This window comes from Physella acuta, unplaced genomic scaffold, assembly GCF_028476545.2.
Source record: "Physella acuta isolate Inbredline_101_S28 unplaced genomic scaffold, ASM2847654v3 ptg001377l, whole genome shotgun sequence".
Classification (NCBI taxonomy): domain Eukaryota; kingdom Metazoa; phylum Mollusca; class Gastropoda; family Physidae; genus Physella; species Physella acuta.
Genome location: NW_026732892.1, coordinates 266,751 through 288,923, shown reverse-complemented (window position 1 = coordinate 288,923; position 22,173 = coordinate 266,751). Strand labels below are relative to the sequence as shown.

At 41.9% G+C, this 22,173-nt stretch overlaps 1 long non-coding RNA gene across 1 annotated transcript in view; it reads right to left on the bottom strand.

Annotated features, from left to right (window-relative positions):
* The window catches only part of LOC131927146 (uncharacterized), a 39,276-nt gene extending 18,138 nt beyond the window's left edge, over positions 1 to 21,138 (bottom strand). The window contains exon 1 of the long non-coding RNA XR_009383604.1: positions 20,878 to 21,138. This is a non-coding gene — a long non-coding RNA (uncharacterized LOC131927146). The remainder of the gene's footprint in view (positions 1 to 20,877) is intronic.
* Positions 21,139 to 22,173: the final 1,035 nt, after the last annotated feature.

Genomic DNA, 22,173 nt, shown 5'->3' with positions numbered 1-22,173 from the left:
CACGTGATTGGGGACTTGAACAGGGAGCGTCAAATCAAAATTTTAAAACCTTCAAACGGATACAAAATTTACAACACAATTAATCTTTGAGCTATGGGATTGAACTACAATAAGCCAAAAACATGGGTTGAAAAACGCGTTTGTGTTTCGATAACTGAAGAACTAATTAGGTAATAATATAGAATGAGACGAACTAAAACAAATAGAAAAGATATTCTTTGGCAGGGTCGGTAGTTCGTCTGATTTGCGTGCTGTGTGTATGGGGTTCTGATCCTGAAGGGAGTTCTAACTGCAGGTATACGACTACAGTGGTATACGCATGCAAATCTTGGAACTGAATTTCATTATCAAGAGACCATTGTAAATTGACTGCCTGATTGGAGAACAATATTATGGACCAGCATAAGAACCAAAACTGTGATTTTATAGGACGAAAGGATCATTTAAACTTTCATTCCAGTTGTCTGAGACGAATGCACTAGGTTGCACACGAGAAATGACAACCCTCAATGTGCTACATACAGCAACCCATATAGGTAAAAGATGAAAAAACTTCTGTGTTGGTCGTGTAAAAGATGGAATGTGTGTAGTATATCCAGTATGCCAATGTTATTTTAAAATGTTATAACAATTCATTTTCCTAAATTGTTGTGAATTTAATTACTTTATTACGTCATTGTTTTCATATAAATTGCTTTCTTAACATTTTCTAAACATTTACTAAACATTTACTAAACATTTTCTAAACATTTTCTAAACATTTCCTACAACTAAAAGTATCAAAGCAGGAGCCAACAAAACAGAGTCACTTCGACTCTGGGAACCCACATTGGGTGGGAGTCAGTTTGTTCCCAACTACGTAGATCACTTAAATTAGACAGACTTTGACAGAGAAATTGCCCCCCCCCCTCACCCTGATGGCAGACACCTGATACCCCCCCCCACCCCCACCCCAGATACCCTTTGCTACTGACACCGCCATCAGACAGGGGGAGGGGGGGACGGGTCTGAGAGAAATGGGAGGAGAGAAAAAAAGAAAGAAAAGAAAATTGGGGTCCGATGTATTAGATGTCAGGGTCGTTTCCTGTTACTAGAGAGATAGGCATCTGGTTCACACCCCGGTTGTAGGGGGGGGGGGCTGAGATACACCGGCCCGGTTTCGCCTTGATAGAATGGGTAGGTGGGGCACTTGTGTATAGTAGTTTTAGTTTTTAACTGCTAGCAGTCTCAGAGATAAAAATCCAAACACCCACCTGCCTATGGATAGGGTAGAGGTTCTGAAGACGAGGTATGGGGGGGGGGGGGGAAGTCTGGGATAGATTGGACATGGGAGGGTGGACAGGGGGAGGGTTAGAACAAAATGGCGTAGATTATTAGTTGTCAGAAACTAATTGAGTAGACTGGGTCACCGATAGAACTAAAGTTGAGAACAAATCTAGGGGGGGGGGGGATGCGAGGCTTTGTGTGAAAATATAAAAAATATGTGAAATCTTTGATCAGCCAAGCTGTCGGAGTTGGGGTGAGGGGGGGGGGGGGGAATGTGACTCAGACAAACAGTACTGCAACTACTGCAGTACATACATACACTCGGATCTTAATTTTAGTACACAAGTCACGTCTAGAGAAAAGTGAGTTTAAATAAATGTAAACCATATAGACAGCGCTATTGATAATTCGTAGATCGGGTTGTTGGGGTAGATTATCTTAGGGTAGATGATAGAAAAAAAAAACAACAAGTAGAAAAAATCCTTGATTACTGTGTAGTCTCATAGTTCACGGTGTATGTATTTCACAAGCCACATCATCGCACCATCACACCGTTACACCGTCTAATTATATCACTTATCAGGAGTTACTACATAGGTAATCTACAAAATTTCCTGTTTCCGGATTGTGGGGGGAGGGGGGTAAAGTAAGTTTTTAGACAACAAAGAACGAAACCATATCACGAAGACATAACCGTTGTATTGTCTAGCGCGGGTAGCAATTGAGGTAAGTATGACACTAAAGATCCCATTGTTGTTGGCTCCTTGAGTTATCGTCGCTGTCGTGTTGACCAGCTGACCATTGTCCGGCCACCCATCCGTCTTACGGCCATCAAACAGTGCAACACAATCGCTTGACCACTGCCCCTATTCAGGTACACGTCCAGTCGATTCATGTACTGGACGGGACTGTCCCTCAATGACATGTGTAACTGGTCAACTCTGGCCCCTCCCCAGTACGTAAGTTGCTCCTGTTTGTCTACACACAGCCTGAGGCTACACAAATGTCAGGGTAATTGCTGACCACAATGACCTATAGAACAATATCCCCATGTATAAATTCCCCGTGTATAATAACCTAGAGTAAAGTACCTAGCTGTGTGACATGGGACCATAATGGAGGGGGATCATAAAACTGGCCTTTCAATACCATGGCAGTATCTGATGTTTGCTCAGTAAAACTGGTCAAATTGACTGCTTTATGTCTGGTCATTTTGAGCTAACCGGGCAAGATAAAATGTGTTGGAGTCTTCTCATCTAAAGATGTGTATCGATAAAATAAAATGATGGTCATTTAAGAAAATATAAATAAGGAGAGTATAAATGAGCCTTGTTATATATATATATATATATATATATATATATATATATATATATATATATATATATATATATATATATATATATATATATATATATGTGGTTCTAACACATCAGGCTAAACTGACAATATACTATGCATAGACATATAACAGGTACATAATGATCTGAAACCTAGGAAGTCAAGTATATATAATTGGGGCCACTGTTTGTAACTGACTCACTAATCCACAAATTCGATCGATTAGATAATCCATCTCTTTAATCGATTAGTTAATTCGACCATTTATTCAATGGTTTTCATCTCTCCAAAACTGTGTGAAACAAATTCTCCACAGCAACACACCACGAACAAAAACCACAACAACAAACATAACAGTGCCGCGTCCACCAATACTAGCCAACCCGAGCCGCCCCACACCCTAGGCTCGACGTAGAGCGTGACGTCACAAAATGACACCTTGCGTGTGGCACCCGCGCCCCAGGACTAAGCCCCGCCTGATTGCGCCCGGTGCGCGCCCTAATTCTCACACTTGCTAAACTTGTTACGGACTTCACCGCTCACACATTCCAGCTGTGGTTATCTTTTCCTGGATTTCTGCCGACATTTAAAAAAAATATCCGTCAGTTCCATGGTGGTAGGAGCGCGCTAGGGAGTCGGGTCTAATCCCCTCCCCACGATATGGTTTGGTGCCTCCCTGCGACAGGGGATCGCTGGTGTGTGAAGTGTAAGGTACGGGACTCCCCGCTAGAGTTAAGCTCCGACTGCAGAGAGCAATGTTCTGGTCTCCCCTGGACGGTGTCTGTACGCCAGGGTAGTGGCTCGCCCCTTACGTGTTGAACTATTTGATGAGTTGCTTCCCTTTACAGGAAAAATGCGCCGAACGTCAGGAGTTATAATGGTGCTGTTACAGACTGGCTGTGTGAGGGGCTTTGTAGGGCGGTACACGCAACTGTGGTGGGGGGGGGGGGGGGGGTACGGCAGGGGTGTCGGGAACTCAATGTGTGCAGTATTGTTGGGGAGCCGCAATAGTGGAGCTAACTAGGTGCGAGGAATCCCCCTCCCCCCCCAAGACAGATCATCTTTATATGCATACACACACATACCCCAACAAACACACACACAAACACATACCCAAACACACATATAAATACATACACACACACATATATATATATATATATATATATATATATATATATATATATATATATATATATATATATATATATATATATATATATATATATATATATATATATATATATAACTGTTGTATATATGAGCTCTTTCCAATGTCTTACCAAGAGGATGATATAGCAAAAATAATACAAAAAGAAAATTAAATTTTTTATTTCTTTTAAAATAAATTATACATTAGCAGTTACTTTCAATACATTTAAAAAGAAGAAAAAAAAGTTTTCTCTGACATCTAAACAAAATGGATGACATGTTTAGGTTATGTCAGTTAAAATACAAATTTAAAACATTTTTTTAAAAGGATAAGCTGTACAACTATGGTGGGAAATTTACAGTATCGAATCACGTGGGCCCTAATGTATACACTAATTCCACATCTCTCCAATGTAAAGTCCCACAGAAATTCCGTGAATTCGTCTGTGTGTTGCTAGCCCCATTACATCCTCAATTAGTAATAAAACTGATATTGTTAATTACCTCACAAGTTAAAGACAGTTACAAGTACTATGGACGTTTCGACCCGAGGTCTTCGTCAGCACACAACAGTGTGGTTACAGATTGAATTAACCTCACTGAAGCTACCATTTGTATTTATCTATTTCATCCTCGAAGGTGGTCTGTGTGTTGCTAGCCTTATCCATCCTCAAAGGTGGTGTGTGTGTGTGTGTTGCTAGCCTTATCTATCCTCAAAGGTGGTGTGTGTGTGTGTGTGTGTTGCTAGCCTTATCTATCCTCAAAGGTGGTGTGTGTGTGTGTGTGTTGCTAGCCTTATCCATCCTCAACGGTGGGAATATGAGACATAAAATGCAATGTTCCCTTTTAGGGTGAGTGAAGTATTTTAGTGCGACGGTGAAATTCATCGTGACACTTGGGATTCAATGTGAAATTGGGATTCAATGTGAACATGAGATTCAATGTGAAATTGGGATTCAATATGAAATTGGGATTCAATGTGAAATTGGGATTCAATATGAAATTTGGATTCAATGTGAAATTGGGATTCAATGTGAACATGAGATTCAATGTAAGATTGGGATTAAATTTGAAATTGGGATTAAATGTGAAAATTAGGATTAAATATTTGGGATTCAAAGTGAAAATTTAGATTCAATGTGAAATTGGAATTCAGTACGAAATTGAGATTCAGTCTGAAAATGAGATTCGATGTGAAATGGGGATTTAATGTGAACACTAGGTTCAATGTGAAACTGGGATTCTATGTGAAACTAAGTTTAAAACTTGATCCTCTAGAGGTCCCAGGGATTATGTCACCCGAGCCACACTGATTGCATCATACAAACGTTTTTCTTTCCCAACACCCAATGAAAATAACCCTCGGCTTCCTGGCAAGTTTGAATTAGATCTTACCTGGCACGGCCGTTTAGCTCTTCAGGTACGACATGCAGTACGTTCAAAAACTGATCTGGTTACTCGAGCTAGGCTAAGCCCCCATTCCCCGCCGCATGTTGCCTGATTAAATTCGAGAAAATGAGTTCTGTTTTTAAAAACTTGAGAACTTCTGATACGCCGGGGTTTGAGAGAGAGCGATAAAATAACACCCTTTGTGCGCCTTCTTTTGATTCGTTTATTTTCCACCATTTTATCCGATCCTTGTTTTGAATACCAACATGTCGCCATCGCCGGCACGTGAAATCTGAGATATTACGTATCGTTGGCTTGCAGTTCCGGCGGCCATCTTGAAGAATTGGGATGTTGGTAGACACGTGATATGTAAACACACCCCCCTCTATCGTCTGGTAAATGCTCTTCATCAGCACAGGGTGGATGACATTGGGAACTTACACCAACGATGTGAGATACGGTGGGGTAAATTGAGGAGCTGTAGGGATATGATCCTTAGTTCGTTGGGGGGGGGGGTGTAGTGTGTGGGTGTGTTTTATAGTGAGGGACATGTGGTGGTGGTGTTAAATGGTGTAGGTGTTTAACGTAGTGGTGTTCTACGGGGTGGGTATTTTATAGCGGTGGTGTTCTATTGTTTAGCTTAATGTTTGAAGTGTTTAAAATTAGATTGGTGTCAGTAGTCGAACCCATGTGACAATGGACGAACCTAGAGTCAGTAGACGAATCACGTGACAATGTCAGTGTACGAACCTCGTGTCAGTGGACGAGCCTTGTGTCAGTGTACGAACCTTGTGTCAGTGGACGAGCCTTGTGTCACGAGCCTTGTGTCAGTGTACGAGCCTTGTGTCACGAGCCTTGTGTCAGTGTACGAGCCTTGTGTCAGTGTACGAGCCTTGTGTCAGTGTACGAGCCTTGTGTCACGAGCCTTGTGTCACGAACCTTGTGTCAGTGGACGAGCCATGTGTCAGTGGACGAGCCTTGTGTCATTGTACGAGCCTTGTGTCAGTGTACGTGAGATGTCAAAGCCATAAAACCCCGTCCCTCCAATCTAAGCCTTTATTTTCCCATCACAGACCCACAACCCAATCACCCGTGGGTCTACACAGCCAACATGCCACTAGTAGGGTTAATTAAATAACAGAAATGTCTTTTTGTCTCGCTCGTCATAGAGCTCACTACAGGAATCTCACGATGTCCGTCTCCTCTCTCGTTCTTTTCTTCGTTGCCATCTTTATTTTACTGATCAAAGATGGATCATCATCATGTTTTCTTATGTGATGTTGTATAATTAAGCTGATAAAAAAAAACTACGAAGATTTACTCAAATGTAGGATACGGTGTATTGTACGACATTGAAAGTTGCCTACCAACAAGAAGAGAATGGAACATACTACGATCTGTTAAAAATATCTGTCTACGGCGAGTATAAAATAGCAAGTGATTTGACCAGGTACCTAACACAACTGTATAGGATGGGATAGGACGACTTCCAACCCGAAATGCTGAATGTGCAGATCTATAGGTCATACACATTGACTTCAAGTCAGTGGCGTAGCGAGGTCGGGTGTCACCCGGTGCGGCTCTTAATGGTGTCACCCCCAGAGGCGTAGCGACCCTTACCGGGGACAAACTTTCAAGTTTTCGATTTGCACCCCCCCCCCTCAAGTTTTTCTCTATATATTTTGCTATTTTTTGCCTTGGTGTCACCCCCCTAAATGGAAAGAGGGGGATAGGGGGGGGGAGAGGGGTGTAGACACATAAACCGGGCGCAGAGAAATGGAAAAAAAATATTGGCAAGAAAATGGAAAATAGCAAAGGACATAAAACGATGTTGTGAATAGTATTAGCTACAAACGGGAGTTGTCAATGGCGAGAGATTGGAAACAGAGGAAAAAAAATCGACTTATAGAACGTTGTTCTTGTAAGAACAAAAGGGTCAAGCTGAGGTGATTAAAGGTTAAGGTTAGTGTGGGGCCAGTAGAGGGTTATAGCTACCTGAATGTGTTATGTCTGACCACAAGGCTACTCATCAGAGTGACGTCAGCCATACGTCACGCCTGGGCTAACACAGACCCCATTAATCACCTCCACAATCTCCGGCCCTGGACTCGTGTACTACGTCACCAAACTTTGTGTACCTATTCTTCACTGTCGCTCGCAGTATCTGCGAACAATGGTAGCCGTGTCCACTCCATGTCTGGTGGCAGTCTATCATGTCAGACTGTCAAATGGCCATCATGTCAGGCTGTCACATGGCCATCATGTCAGGTTGTCACATGGCCATCATGTCAGTGTCACATGGCCATCATGCCAGTGTCACATGGCCATCGTGTCAGGTTGTCACATGGTCATCATGTCAGTGTCACATGGCCATCGTGTCAGGTTGTCACATGGCCATCATGTCTGGCCATCATGTCAGTGTCACATGGCCATCATGTCAGGTTGTCACATGGCCATCATGTCAGGTTGTCACATGGCCATCGTGTCAGGTTGTCACATGGTCATCATATCTGGTCATCATGTCTGGCCATCATGTCAGTGTCACATGGCCATCGTGTCAGGTTGTCACATGGTCATCATGTCAGTGTCACATGGCCATCGTGTCAGGTTGTCACATGGCCATCATGTCTGGCCATCATGTCAGTGTCACATGGCCATCATGTCAGGTTGTCACATGGCCATCATGTCAGGTTGTCACATGGCCATCGTGTCAGGTTGTCACATGGTCATCATATCTGGTCATCATGTCTGGCCATCATGTCAGTGTCACATGGCCACCATGTCAGGTTGTCACATGGTCATCATGTCAGTGTCACATGGCCATCGTGTCAGGTTGTCACATGGCCATCATGTCTGGCCATCATGTCAGTGTCACATGGCCATCATGTCAGGTTGTCACATGGCCATCATGTCAGTGTCACATGGCCATCATGTCAGGTTTTCACATGGCCATCATGTCAGGTTGTCACATGGCCATCATGTCTGGCCATCATGTCAGTGTCACATGGCAATCATGTCAGGCTGTCACTTGGCCATCATGTCAGGCTGTCACTTGGCCATCATGTCAGGCTGTCACTTGGCCATCATGTCAGGCTGTCACTTGGCCATCATGTCAGGCTGTCACTTGGCCATCATGTCAGGCTGTCACTTGGCCATCATGTCAGGCTGTCACTTGGCCATCATATCAGGCTGTCACATGGCCATCATGTCAAGCTTCTGGCCATCATGTCAAGCTTCTGGCCATCATACCATCCTTTCTTCTGGCCATCATACCATCCTATCTTCTGGCCATTATGGTGACAGTGTCACAAGTCTGCAATGTGAACGTGTACAGAATCTCCATCTGTGAATATCAGATTCGCGTCAATGGTAAAGACGAATCGACGACATACAAACTGCGGTGGCCAAGGTTCAAATCCTCCATGAACCCTGAGACCACCATGAAGCACACTATCACTGCACAAAAAAGTAGTTACACTCCTACAACCAGCTGCCCATCGCTGCCCATTGAGTTGAGCGACATCGCCTTACCATCAGCTGTGAACCCCATACACATAGACCCTACAGTTTTCTCATAAACATTGAACATAAAACTGTTTCCCTATAAAACTTGCCAGCCTCTCTGGTACAGCGGAAATTGACACCCAAATTTTCACATTTTTTTCTTCCTTTCCCACGTGATTTCTTCAGCAGGTAAAAAAAAATACAAACCTGTTGTCCTCAAATTTGACCCCTACAATTTGACCCCTGGGTCTGAACCCAAAGATCTGACCTTAAAGGCTGACCCCATCTACGGTTTAATTAAAGCACGACACCCAATCTCCCAGTCAAACGATGTTGGTAATGTAGCAGGTCTGAGGGTCCCGCCCAGCTCGACTACCCACCTCACCCCACCTGGTTCAGATCAGCTAGGTTCACCTGACCCCCCGGGGAGGGCGTGGCGCAGGTAACTGAGCCTATTGTCCCCGAGTACCGGGACCAGAGCCAGACAGGTCAGGCTACGTGTCTGCACCAAACGACCTCACACCTCCCGGTGCCAGCGTCCAACCAACTGACCAGATCTGTTTGCAAGACAAGCTAGTCACGTGATTTAGTCCAAGTGTAAGCTACACCCCAGCCATCAAATACCAGAACGAGTAGATTTATTACTTTTTAAACACAGAATTAGCCACTAAACACATTCTGGAATTTGAGTTTATCCGTCTATAAACAAGAAGTGGCATGCAGATTTAGCGCGGGTGGGGGTGTGGGGGGGGGGGGGGGGGGGCGGGGGGGAAAGCTCAAGTGGTCTCCAGACGTTCAGTACAGTACAGGTATCACAGTTATTGTGAAGGTATCACAGTTATTGTGAAGGTATCACTGCTATTGTGAAGACCTCAATGTTATTGTGAAGGTATCACTGCTATTGTGAAGGTATCACTGCTATTGTGAAGGTATCACTGCTATTGTGAAGGTATCACTGATATTGTGAATGTATCACTGTTATTGTGAAGACCTCAATGTTGTTGTGAAGTTTTAGAGTCAGAATTGGGCCCAGGATCAAGGTTAGGGTCAGTTACTAAAATGTTTAATGATACAAAGCTCTATCAACTCCACCCACCCCCCTCCCCCAAACGAGTTATACAAGTTGTATGATACCGGAAGTGATCCACTTAGTCTACTCATACGCTCCGCCCACAGCATACAAGATCATGACGTACGTGAATGTATTACGTCATTACGCGTCAAACTTCATCAAACAGAAAACAAACATTCATGACGTCACTACCTTACCCGACCCTCCACACACGCACACTCTTATACACACACGGATACACACACACTCACACACTGACACACACACACACACACACACACACACACACGACCCTCCGCACACACACACACATACACTGACACGAAACAGAAATGTATAACCTCCCATTCTGTCCTCCCGAATCGATTCCCCATTCAACCAGACAGCTTTTGTCTTTTGGTGGCGGCATACAAGGTCACGTGATTCGTTACGCTTGGCTGATCAAGTGGGCAGGTCGTTGCCGTCTCTCTTCCACCTCCATACCAACTTTATACACTGCCCTCCCCTTCACGCTATATCCTGTCAATACCATCTCTATACACTGCCCCCCCCCCCCAACTATATATACTGTCCATAATATCTCGATATTTTGTTCCATCTCTATACCCTGTCCATACCATCTATATATCCTGTCCATACCATCTCTATACCCTGGCCATACCATCTCTATACCCTGTCCATACCATCTATATATCCTGTCCATACCATCTATATATCCTGTCCATACCATCTCTATACCCTGGCCATACCATCTCTATATCCTGCCCATACCATCTCTATATCCTGGCCATTCCATCTCTATATCATGCCCATACCATCTCTATATCCTGCCCATACCATCTCTATACCCTGCCCAAACCATCTCTATATCCTGCCCATACCATCTCTATACCCTGCCCAAACCATCTCTATACCCTGCCCATACCATCTCTATATCCTGCCCATACCATCTCTATACCCTGCCCCTATCACATTGACGTGATGGACCCAAGTACGTCTCAAGCGGACAGACAAACTAGAGACGCACTATCGCTTGACCATCCCGTTCCCCATAAGCCATGTACACATCTTAATAGGTTTTCTAGAAGTGAAAAACTTTTATTTGAAAACACACAAGAAAAAAAATTATTATTTCAGATTTTATCTTTTTGGTTTGTTTCATTTTTTTTTTTGCCGTACTATACTATAACCAATCCAGTCGTTTTTTAAATGTTGCTTACTTAAGAACACTTATTGTGGTGACATTTCGCAAAGTGACTTTCAGGTCAAGGGTCAACGATCTGGCTAGCCAAACGTAAGACAGACATTGCTGAGGTCACAATGACACGGTAATTATTTCATAACTTAAGCTGATAAGTAATGACTTAAGCTGATAAGTAATGACTTCAATCATATTTTTTTTTACCTGTGGAGATGATTGAACTAAAACGTAAGTGCTTTTACACTAAAACATGTGCTACAAATTGTATTCTACAACAATGGTTTAGCTCATTTGTTGTTTACAGCTTTTGAGATAAATTTTAGAACTTTTTATGCAATTAAAATATTTTATTTATAATCTCAAAGTTTCCCAAAACAGTGTGGAAAATTTAAAAAAAATATATGAAAAAGCTATTGAAACTGCTGAAACGATGTATATTTTGTTTTCACAGCAAAAAAAAAAAAAAAAAAAAAGAACTTAAAATATCCATTGTGAAAGTGGACAGAGCAACATTGTTTATACTGAGTTGTGAGTACTTTAATCAATGTGGGATATTTCTGGTGTGTATGTGTGTGTGTATGTTCATATGTATGTGCTTGTAGTTTGTATCTTATAATACGTATGCGTTCTATGTTTCTGTGTAACTGCTTTGTATGAACATGTCTGTTTATGCGTAACAACTTTGTATGAACATGTATATTTATGTGTAATTGCTTTGTATGAACATGTCTGTTTATGTGTAACTACTTTGTATGAACATGTGTATTTATGTGTTACTACTTTGTATGAACATGTATGTTTATGTGTAACTACTTTGTATGTACATGTCTGTTTATGTGTAACTACTTTGTATGAACATGTATGTGTATTTGTAACTACTTTGTATGAACATGTATGTGTATGTGTAACTACTTTGTATGAACATGTATATTTATGTGTAACTAATTTGTATGAACATGTATGTTTATGTGTGCGTCATACGACTGTGTGCAGGAGCATGTATGAACATGTATGTGTATGTGTAACTACTTTGTATGAACATGTATATTTATGTGTAACTAATTTGTATGAACATGTATGTTTATGTGTGCGTCATACGACTGTGTGCAGGAGCATGTATGAACATGTATGTGTATGTGTAACTACTTTGTATGAACATGTATATTTATGTGTAACTAATTTGTATGAACATGTATGTTTATGTGTGCGTCATACGACTGTGTGCAGGAGCAGACAATACCCAGAAGACACAAGTGTCTGTGTCTGCCTTGAATACCAAGCACACAAACCCTGTCCAACCTTGCTCAACCCCGCCCTGATTGAGTAGATATGCAAATACCTAAACCAGTGTCGGCACATCTTGGCTTCAATCAATTCATCGACGTGTGAATTTCTCGTCACGTGGTTCCCGTTTATCTCCCGTGGCTTCAAACCTTTGACAAATGGGTTTAAGGCCCGCTAGGTACCTGATCCACGGCTGATCCATTCAGTACTTGATTAATGCGGGAATATCAATGAGCACCGGTCGTCGATTTCACACCTGTGATATACGCATCACGTGACCTAAAGGTGTGAAATCTGAGCCTGCACAACAGGTACGTCTAGGACAGGACCAGACGTAAGGCAGTAAATTATTCTAAGCCAGTCCAACTTTCAACTGTCAACTCCCGCCTTCAGGAATGGGAATGCTAATTTTATTATGTTGCTGTTGGCGTTAGTGGAGCAGCCGTACCGTGATACATCTGTTAGTGAGTCTACGGATGCTAGGCCTATCCTAAAATATAACGTTAACCTTAACTTTAAGCCTAACTATCGAGGCAAGGGTGAGGGTGAAGGTTAGGGTAAGGGTTAGGATTAGGGTTATGTTTTTGGCTAAAGACGATTTACCGCGAGCATTACATGCAAGTGAAAAAGTGAGAGATATCTTCCGTCTATCTTCACTTGAGCGTGTTGGAAATCAATCAGGTAATCAATATCCGACATCAACTATGTTGAAAGATCAGAAGCTACCTTATAGATTAATGACTTCAGTTTATTTGAATAAAATAGAAACAGATTTTAATCTTACATTAAACGATAACTTACTATTTTCAATTGTCTTAATTTATTTCCTGCTACATTCAGTCCTAATGTAGTTTTATCAAATGATTAATGTGTTGATTTATGATTATAATCACAGGTCTAAATAATTCGATGTGTCGATTTATAATATCTTATCATAAAAAGGCTGCATACGCAGTTTCATAGTTATAGTTAAATAAACAAAAACATAAAATAAGATGAGATATTAATAATTTTAATTTCAGTTGGAAAATATTTTGGGAACATGACGTCACAGGCATCAGAACTACGTCACAGGACGGGCTGTATGACGTCACAAGTGAATGATTGGCTGGTCTAGTCAAGATCTTACGTCATGCCTTCGTTAGAGAGTTGGAATATATGAACATGTAATTGTTCTTATTAATTGACATTCTAAAACACATGATAAACAGCAGCTTAATAACACCTTAAAAAAACAATGTAATTAGTATAAACATAAGTAACATGCTAATGTATCAGGACCTCACGGCTATATTTTTCAGCAGATATTTTCAAGTAACAAACTGTCCACCCATAGAGAAAACTAAGACTCTGCACATCTTCAAGTGGTTAGCTAGCTTCGCCCCCCCCCCCCCCCACACACACACATCTCCTCCCCCCCCCCCTCTCACTACTCTCTATACACCGAATCAAACATTGACAACAAGCAAGTTTAGTACAACTCCTTGTCTGCGCATGTCAACAACCAAGATGGCCGCACACACGATGACGTTTGATGACTTCCTGTCGTGTGGTCACTTGTGTACAGTGCGCAGGTCAAGTGTGCGCACCAAAAACAGGTGCGCACGTCGGCCCATTACTGTTTGCACACCTCCAGTATTTGCGCACACGCCAAGGGTTAGAGTAAGCTCAGTGGAAGCCATTCTGCTCTAATCCAAGGGAGAGTTAGTGCCCCTGTGATAAGTTTTATTTCTACACTTCGAGACGGCTGGTGGTACAGACTCAAAGGACTTTTAAGTTTGGCCACACTTTGACCGGGCCAATTATGTTGGCCCTCCTGTCAAATAAAATCTAAATTAATTAAAAAAAAATACAGGTACCAATTAGAGCTGAGTTTAGATGGGAACTCCAGACTGGGTTTTGAACACTTGACGTTTGGATACGACAATATTTCGCTATCACTCAAAACTTTCTGTAACCATGTTTTCACGTCAATTTTACGATCTTCAATAAGCCTCATGCTAGTATTTATGTATTTACTTCAAGATTCAAAGTCTTGTGTCGCAACTCTAAATATTTGAGCACATCAAAATTCATCGAACCGTCCAGTTCTACCACACACCACCTCAAAATTCATCGAACCGTCCAGTTCTACCACACACCACCTCAAAATTCATCGAACCGTCCAGTTCTATCACACAGCACCTCAAAATTCATCGAACCGTCCAGTTCTATCACACACCACCTCAAAATTCATCGAACCGTCTAACACATAACACCTCAAAATTCATCGAACCGTCGAGTTCTGCCACACAACACCTTAAAATTCATCTAACCGTCTAGTTCTATCATACAGCACCTCGAAATAATTTCACATTGCCTGAGTTTATAAAACACGAATAAACATGGGACCAGTTCAACCCTAAGTTTTTACATCTAATGGCTGCAGTGTCCAAAAAAACAAACAAACAAACAAACAAACAAACAAACAAACAAACAAACAAACAAACAAACAAACAAACAAACAAACAAACAAAACAAACAAACAAACAAACAAACAAACAAACAAACCAACGACCATTAAGTTAGGTGTGTACAGCTACAACTGAGGTGGTTTCGGAAGCGGTACTTTCGACGTGGTGGTGCCGTGTTTGTGGTGCTGTTATATGTCCGGCCTTATGAGCATGGTTGCCTAATTTGGGCTAATTAATTTTTTATTTTATTTAACTGAATAGATATGAACTTTGACCTTCTCTTGAGGTCAGTTGTGTAACGCACTAAAGTATAACAACCATATTCCGTTATAGGAGTTAGAATTGATCTACCTAGACAAGATGTAGACCTATTTGGCTAGACGGCTACAGTCAATAGGGCCCACAACAAAATGGTTCCCCGTCCAACCGCACTCAATGGGGTTCATTTTGTTTGGAACTCTTTTATTCGAAGTCGTTTTTTGTTGTTGGTTCTATTTGTTAGGCTGTGTGAACTAAAGGGGGCTGTTTTACAGGGAGCATAATGTACCGGGCTCAATAGCCGATCGATTTGTTGCGCCCGATTTGTCGTCACTGGCCGTGTATGGGGGGTGGGTGTGGTGGGGGTGGGGGTCGTGTAGGCGGTTCGTGATCATGTATGGTGTATGGGTTCGCGTATGTTCGTGTTTGAAGGCAGTACGGGGGGGGGGGGGGGAGTTATTGAGGTGGGTAATTCGGGGGGGGGGGGCGTATAGTGGGTATACGCAAGTTGGTGTATTTGAACTGTGTAAGAAGTTATGTATCGAAACTTAACGAGATTAGTTTGATTAGTATTGATTAAATAATTAACTGTTTGAATATATCAATTGTATTCTAATATATATTTAAACATGTCAAGCTATATCTAACAGCCAGTTATAAATTACCTTTAGCCAAACTCCGTCCGCCCCCCCCCCCCCCCCCACGAAAACCGCCTTATCCACCTGAAGGCATTAGACCAGCTTTCTATTTGGACAGTTAATTACACCTATTGAGGTCAAGGACTAAATTGAATGATACAGGTTTCCGTTTTCTTTAAATTAAATATTTAGTGCTGACAGTGTAGTATGCACACACGGAAGTGTATCTAAAGTGCTTCTAAGTTTCAGCACATCTAAAGTGCTTCTAAATTTTCGCACACCTACAATGCTTTTAACAGGGACCGCAGTTTACCTATTTGTCTCAAAATTAGGCAAAAGTATGTGATATAATATATTCAAATTTGGAACTTTTTAAAATAATTAATTTTCCTATCGATTGATCAAATACATGTCTGTCAAGACATTTTTTGTCCTTAATTCCGGCTGCTATCACCCCCCCCCCCTTTCCCCAACATCAGGTGGACATCACGCACAAAAATGTCGCTTTGTTTTACCAAGCAAAAATCAAAGAGTTCGATTCCTATCGCATTCTTTGAACAGCTTGGCTCTTGCCAACATTTAACTCGGTCATTGGGCAAGCGGTCAGCAAGAAGAAAGGGAGACACTGCATGTCACACCACTGTACAAATCTTTAACGGCAACAGCGTTTGGCTTGCTTCAACAAACAGCAGACGTCTGTGTAATGGGAGGGGGGGGGACACATGTGTGGCTGTTTGCACGCCTAATTTAGATTCAACATCGGTGGGGCAATTCTGACCCGACTTATTTTGTGTGAGATGTTTAAAAAGTCAAAATATGGGTTGTAGGCCAACATCATAACTTTGAAAGTCAAAACAAATTATGTAAATAATAACATTCTGAGTCAAAACATATTCTGTATATAATAACATTCGTAGTCAAAACATACTCTGTATATAATAACTTTCAAAGTCAAAATGTATGTTGTATAAAAAGGTTGCCTAAACCCGGGATCGAACCAGGGACCTTTAGATCTTCAGTCTAACGCTCTCCCAACTGAGCTATTTCGGCTAGTAATATACAAGTACAGTTTGACGTTGATATTAATGTTGCCATCAGGAAATGTTGATATCGACATGAGGACAGGTTGATGTTGTGACAGGTTGATGTTGGCGTTGTGACAGGTTGGTGTTGGTGTTGTGACAGGTTGGTGTTAGCGTTGTGACAGGTTGATGTTGGCGTTGTGACAGGTTGATGTTGGCGTTGTGACAGGTTGATGTTGGCGTTGTGACAGGTTGATGTTGGCGTTGTGACAGGTTGATGTTGTGACAGGTTGGTGTTGGCGTTGTGACAGGTTGGTGTTGGCGTTGTGACAGGTTGGTGTTGGCGTTGTGACAGGTTGATGTTGGCGTTGTGACAGGTTGGTGTTGGCGTTGTGACAGGTTGATGTTGTTGAGACAGGTTGATGTTGGCGTTGAGACAGGTTGATGTTGGCGTTGTGACAGGTTGGTGTTGACGTTGTGACAGGTTGATGTTGGCGTTGTGACAGGTTGGTGTTGGCGTTGAGACAGGTTGATGTTGTTGAGACAGGTTGATGTTGGCGTTGAGACAGGTTGGCGTTGTGACAGGTTGGTGTTGGCGTTGAGACAGGTTGATGTTGTTGAGACAGGTTGATGTTGGCGTTGTGACAGGTTGGTGTTGGCGTTGTGACAGGTTGATGTTGGCGTTGTGACAGGTTGATGTTGGCGCTGTGACAGGTTGGTGTTGGCGCTGTGACAGGTTGATGTTGTTGAGACAGGTTGATGTTGTTGAGACAGGTTGATGTTGGCGTTGTGACAGGTTGGTGTTGGCGTTGTGACAGGTTGGCGTTGTGACAGGTTGGTGTTGGCGTTGTGACAGGTTGGTGTTGGCGTTGTGATAGGTTGATATGGACATAAAGACAGGTTGATTTTAGCGTTGAAACAGGTTGGTGTTAGCGTCAAGACAATTCTGATGTTGCCGTCGACATAAGCTGGACCCCCCGACGTGAGTTAATCTCGCCGCACGAGCGTCTCGTGCCTGTGTCAGCCCCCCGACCGAGCCCGTCCCACCCCATCAAGTGCTCACCCAAGCATGTCTAATCAGGGGAAACAACTGCGCTGCACCACACGGAAATGCATCTCATAATTGTGTCACAAGTTGAAATTATTTCAAGTTTTTTTTCGTGCGTTTGTCAGTTTTAATTTTTGTCATGTGTATGTCAGTTCTAATTTTTTTCATATGTTTGTCAGTTCTAATTTGACACGGACAAATAGTCGGTTGTATACTCACAACTTCACCATGATATAATCGGGAATTGGATTTGCAGTGTTAGGTTTATTATTACGAGCCGACCCGCGGCGTATTATACGCCGCTATTTAGTTGTTTTATTTTCTACTTTTCAGTAATTCATAATTTGTGAATTCTACAGTACCAATGCTGCCACTGAAAATATTTGCTTTAAAACACTAACCCCTCCCTTTCCCCTAACCCCGACCCTACACCCCCCCCCCCCCCCCCCGTGAATGCAGCCTCCTCTTAGTTATTTCTTAGTTACCTACTGTAAGTTTAAAATCGAACTAAATTATCTGCCCCTAATAGAAACCCGGCTGTACGGCTCTACGATTTGTAAACATTTAGCTTTGTAAACATTTAGCGTGACCACAACTCACCAGACAATGTGGGGGTGGGGTGGGGGTGGTAGTGATAGTGATAGAGAGAAAGAGAGGGGACTGCAAGGAGGCGCTTGCAACTTGTTTTCTAACGGCTCCCAGAAGAAAATTATATATATATATATATATATATATATATTTATATATATATATATATATATATATATATATATATATATATATATATATATATAAATATATATATATATATATATATATATATATATAGATAGTGAAAGTAGCGATGATGGGGAAATACCCGATTTTAATGTTATGTTTTAGTGTTGAAAGATACTAAGACCAACGTTCAATAAAGGACATGTAGACCAATTCTCATATTTTAATCATTTTAATCTAGTTATGTTGTTTCTTGTATAGTAATCCTCCATGTATACTTTCTGTGGCAGTTTTGTGGTCAGTTTACTGGCATATTACTACAGGGCGCAAAATGGTGGTCGTGGATTTATGCTAGACTTATAACTTGTGGTGTAACTAGGATTTTCGGGTGTCACCCTTAGTAAAGGCATAGGATGACACCTGGCCCATTAGCGCCACTATAAACAAAACAATATTTTTAAAATTTGTTTTTTTCCCCTTGTTTTTGTTTGCAAAATGATTATTAAATAAGTAACTTAAGATGTTTTCTAGCTGCTTCTGTTTAATACTTAGGATAGCCGTTACTGACACAAATGGCATGTCTACAATTGTTTCATAACATCTTCATATTGAGCAAATCGTGTATTTTTAGACTCGACACATTATTTCTAAGACAGTTTCAAATGTAAACAACGTTGGCGCTAAGTACATTGTGTGGACGTGGCCGTGCAGTATGATAGCATTGAGTCATGTTCATCACTCTCCGTAACAGTGAGGTAGAGCATTCATCGGTGGCCGCCAGGGGGCGTCGGGGAGGAGGTGCTCTCTTGAGACAGCAGGTACCCTACCGCAGGGGGCGCAGGGTGTGACCCCTGGTTCGGTTTAGTCATCAAATGTAGCAGACCAATGTAGTACACCCAATCAACGCACCCCGCGTTTTCAGATAGCCGCAACGGTCGGGGTGATGATTTCATTCTTAGGCTTTAGTGTATGGCGCTCATTAAAAAGAACATAGGTGCATTAGTGCTAATGGGGAGTCAGGGGTGAGAAGGGCCAAACGACCGCCTGGGCGCCGATCGATGCGCCTGGTGCAGTTTGACCGTTATATAAACTAGTACCTCTAGCAAGCTGTGCCGGACGCCCAATCACCTGACCTCAGGTGCTAAGAAAGCCGCTGGGGAACTTAGAGCGCCCGATCGTACTTGTCTACCGGGGTGCCGACCTCCGGAATAGAAATAAAAATGGGAAAAATCTTCCAAGGGGACAGAGTTTCTTTCTAGCTTTTCTTTGTTAGAACAAATGGACCATAGCAATATTAATTACAAAACCTTAGGGTTGGTTTGATATCCATCTCAAATTAACGAGACTCAATAGTGTATATTGTGTTTTTTTCACCATTGTGTGTGTACCTAGAAATACGGTATACAACCATCCAAATTTCGACTTGTAAAATTACTGCGTTGGTGAGGTACACACTTTTATGGCATACATAGCACCAAATGTAGCGTCAAACATCCTACCACATTAGTGAAGATGAATTCTATGTGATCGATTGTACCAACAACTGCTGATACCAAAATAGTGCTGAGATAGACGGGCATCAGTCAATGTAATTCTTTACTATCGGCAGGTAACTTATGGCTAACGCCGATGTGTTTTTAAAATATGGTTCGTTTTTAGCTGGGTACACAGTACCTACAACTGTTTTAATCAGCCCCGACCCCCCCCCCCCCCCCCGACACGATCATTTCTGCCTTCCACCCCCCCCCCCCTCCCACCCACCCACACCTACTAAATAAAATATATTCGTTTAAAACGCTTCATAAACCTGTCAAGAGTACTTAATTTAAATAACCGAGTAACACCATAACACCAAAAACTGCTTATTTAAATAACACCGTACCACCAACAACTGCTGTGTCCAATACCTCAGCTGGTAACATGTATAAAAACAATATAAAACACTAATTGTCCCGCAAACAATGTGCGTCATGAAGTGTTCGTGTTAGGCGTGAACAGAAGATTAAAAACAATCCTAGTACAAACGCATGCAATCAAGATTGAACACAATTCTACTCAACAATTCAGCGGGGTGTCGGGAAGAACAGGCGAGTGAGTGACAAGCTGACCATTACAATCATCGAAATAGATTTCATGACACCATAAGCATAGGATTCAAACATTGAAATAAAACAATCAAACATAGAATTCATTGAATTTATCATTCAAATATTTTTAAAGAATTATTTAAAAAGGGCTTTTCTGGAATAAAAAAATATAGATCTGCTTGTAAAAAACACAAAAGCATTGGTATTGCAAATTGTAAAGCTATATTCGTGATACTATGTATTTTAATGTTTTATTTTTTTTTATTCATAGGGTTAGTTTCTGTTGTCTTACCCGTCTAGGGTTAATTCTTGTAAATTCACCTGCATGTTATGTGTTAGTTTCTGCAGATTCACCTGCATGTTTATGGTTAGTTTCTGAACATTTACCTGTCGTAGATTTGTTTTGTTGTAATTGTACCTGATTAGTAAGTTGCTGTAGATTTACCTGTGATATGTTGCACTGCCGGCGTCGTACCAATGGGTAATCCTCTATTAGTTAGTATGTAACATCACATAAAGTAATCCCAACACATACGTATTTCATACATGAGACGAAGTATCTTTATAAATAGATATCCAAGTAAAGAATTAGTTTTGTATCCATTATTATCCTACATGAAGTACACAATAATCCACAGTAATCCACTAATCCAATGTAGGCGCTCACAAAACTTAATTCCCGACAGATCTAAGCTGTACTATCCACTTTTATAGTGGGATCCCAGGATCAATGTACAGACCCCCACCCCCCTCCACCAGACCCCCACCCCCACACAGACTCTTCCACCCCCAAAAGTGGTAGCGCCCCAATCTCGTCGTTGAGACTTCAGCCAATGGAAGCTGTCCTGTCTTCACTGCGGTACTACAAACATGGCGGCGTCGTCTGCTGGTCCCTGCATCAAAACCACCTGGTACCTCGTCATGTGGAAACTAAAAATTAATTAGTCGGTCGTTAGTTAATTACACATTTTCCCTGAAGCTAGTTGAGCTACTTACTTTTCGAGTTATAAATTACTTAATGTGAATAGTCATTACAGAAATACATTATCCTAACCAAGCTCTATTTATCAAAGCCTAGCCGTCATATAAACTATAAACCCGTTGTATAGAAGGGCCCATACATGTTGTTTAAAGCAGATAAGTTGATAAACCTGGTTTGAAATGCATCATAATTCTACACATGGGCACATCTGTGAGCAGTATCGATTTTTAACACGCATTTTTAAATTGATTTTGTGTCGCTCTGTAGCATTTGTTATTGTTGGTACGTTTTTGATACTCCTCAGGTATTGACAACTGTTATTTATTTATTTATTTATTTCTTTTTTGAGTTCGATCACACCACAGCTTCCGTTATTGATGTTGTGTTTACCATCAAGCTTCTGCTGATTTTAGAGTTGTTATTTTTGTTTGGTATTGCGATGACGTTTTCTGGGTGAGGTTGGGTGGTTCGGGGTCGTGGTGGTGTGGGGGATTAAAAAATGCGCAACCAATGAGAGCCAAGCCGTACCTGTTAAGCCGGCAGGTCCACGCGGACTGAAACTCCCGGCATTCGTACGGCAGAAGCCGGCTCATGGCCACTCCCATCTCCCTCGGCCATTGGCTGCGTCATGACGGCTCTTGGAAGCTGGCACTGGAGTCACGGCTTGTGCGTCAAGACTGGTGCGTCACCGCTGGACCATAGGTTGGGGTACAGCTAAGGATGGTAAAAAGATCAGAATGTAGACTTTTTTTTGACATC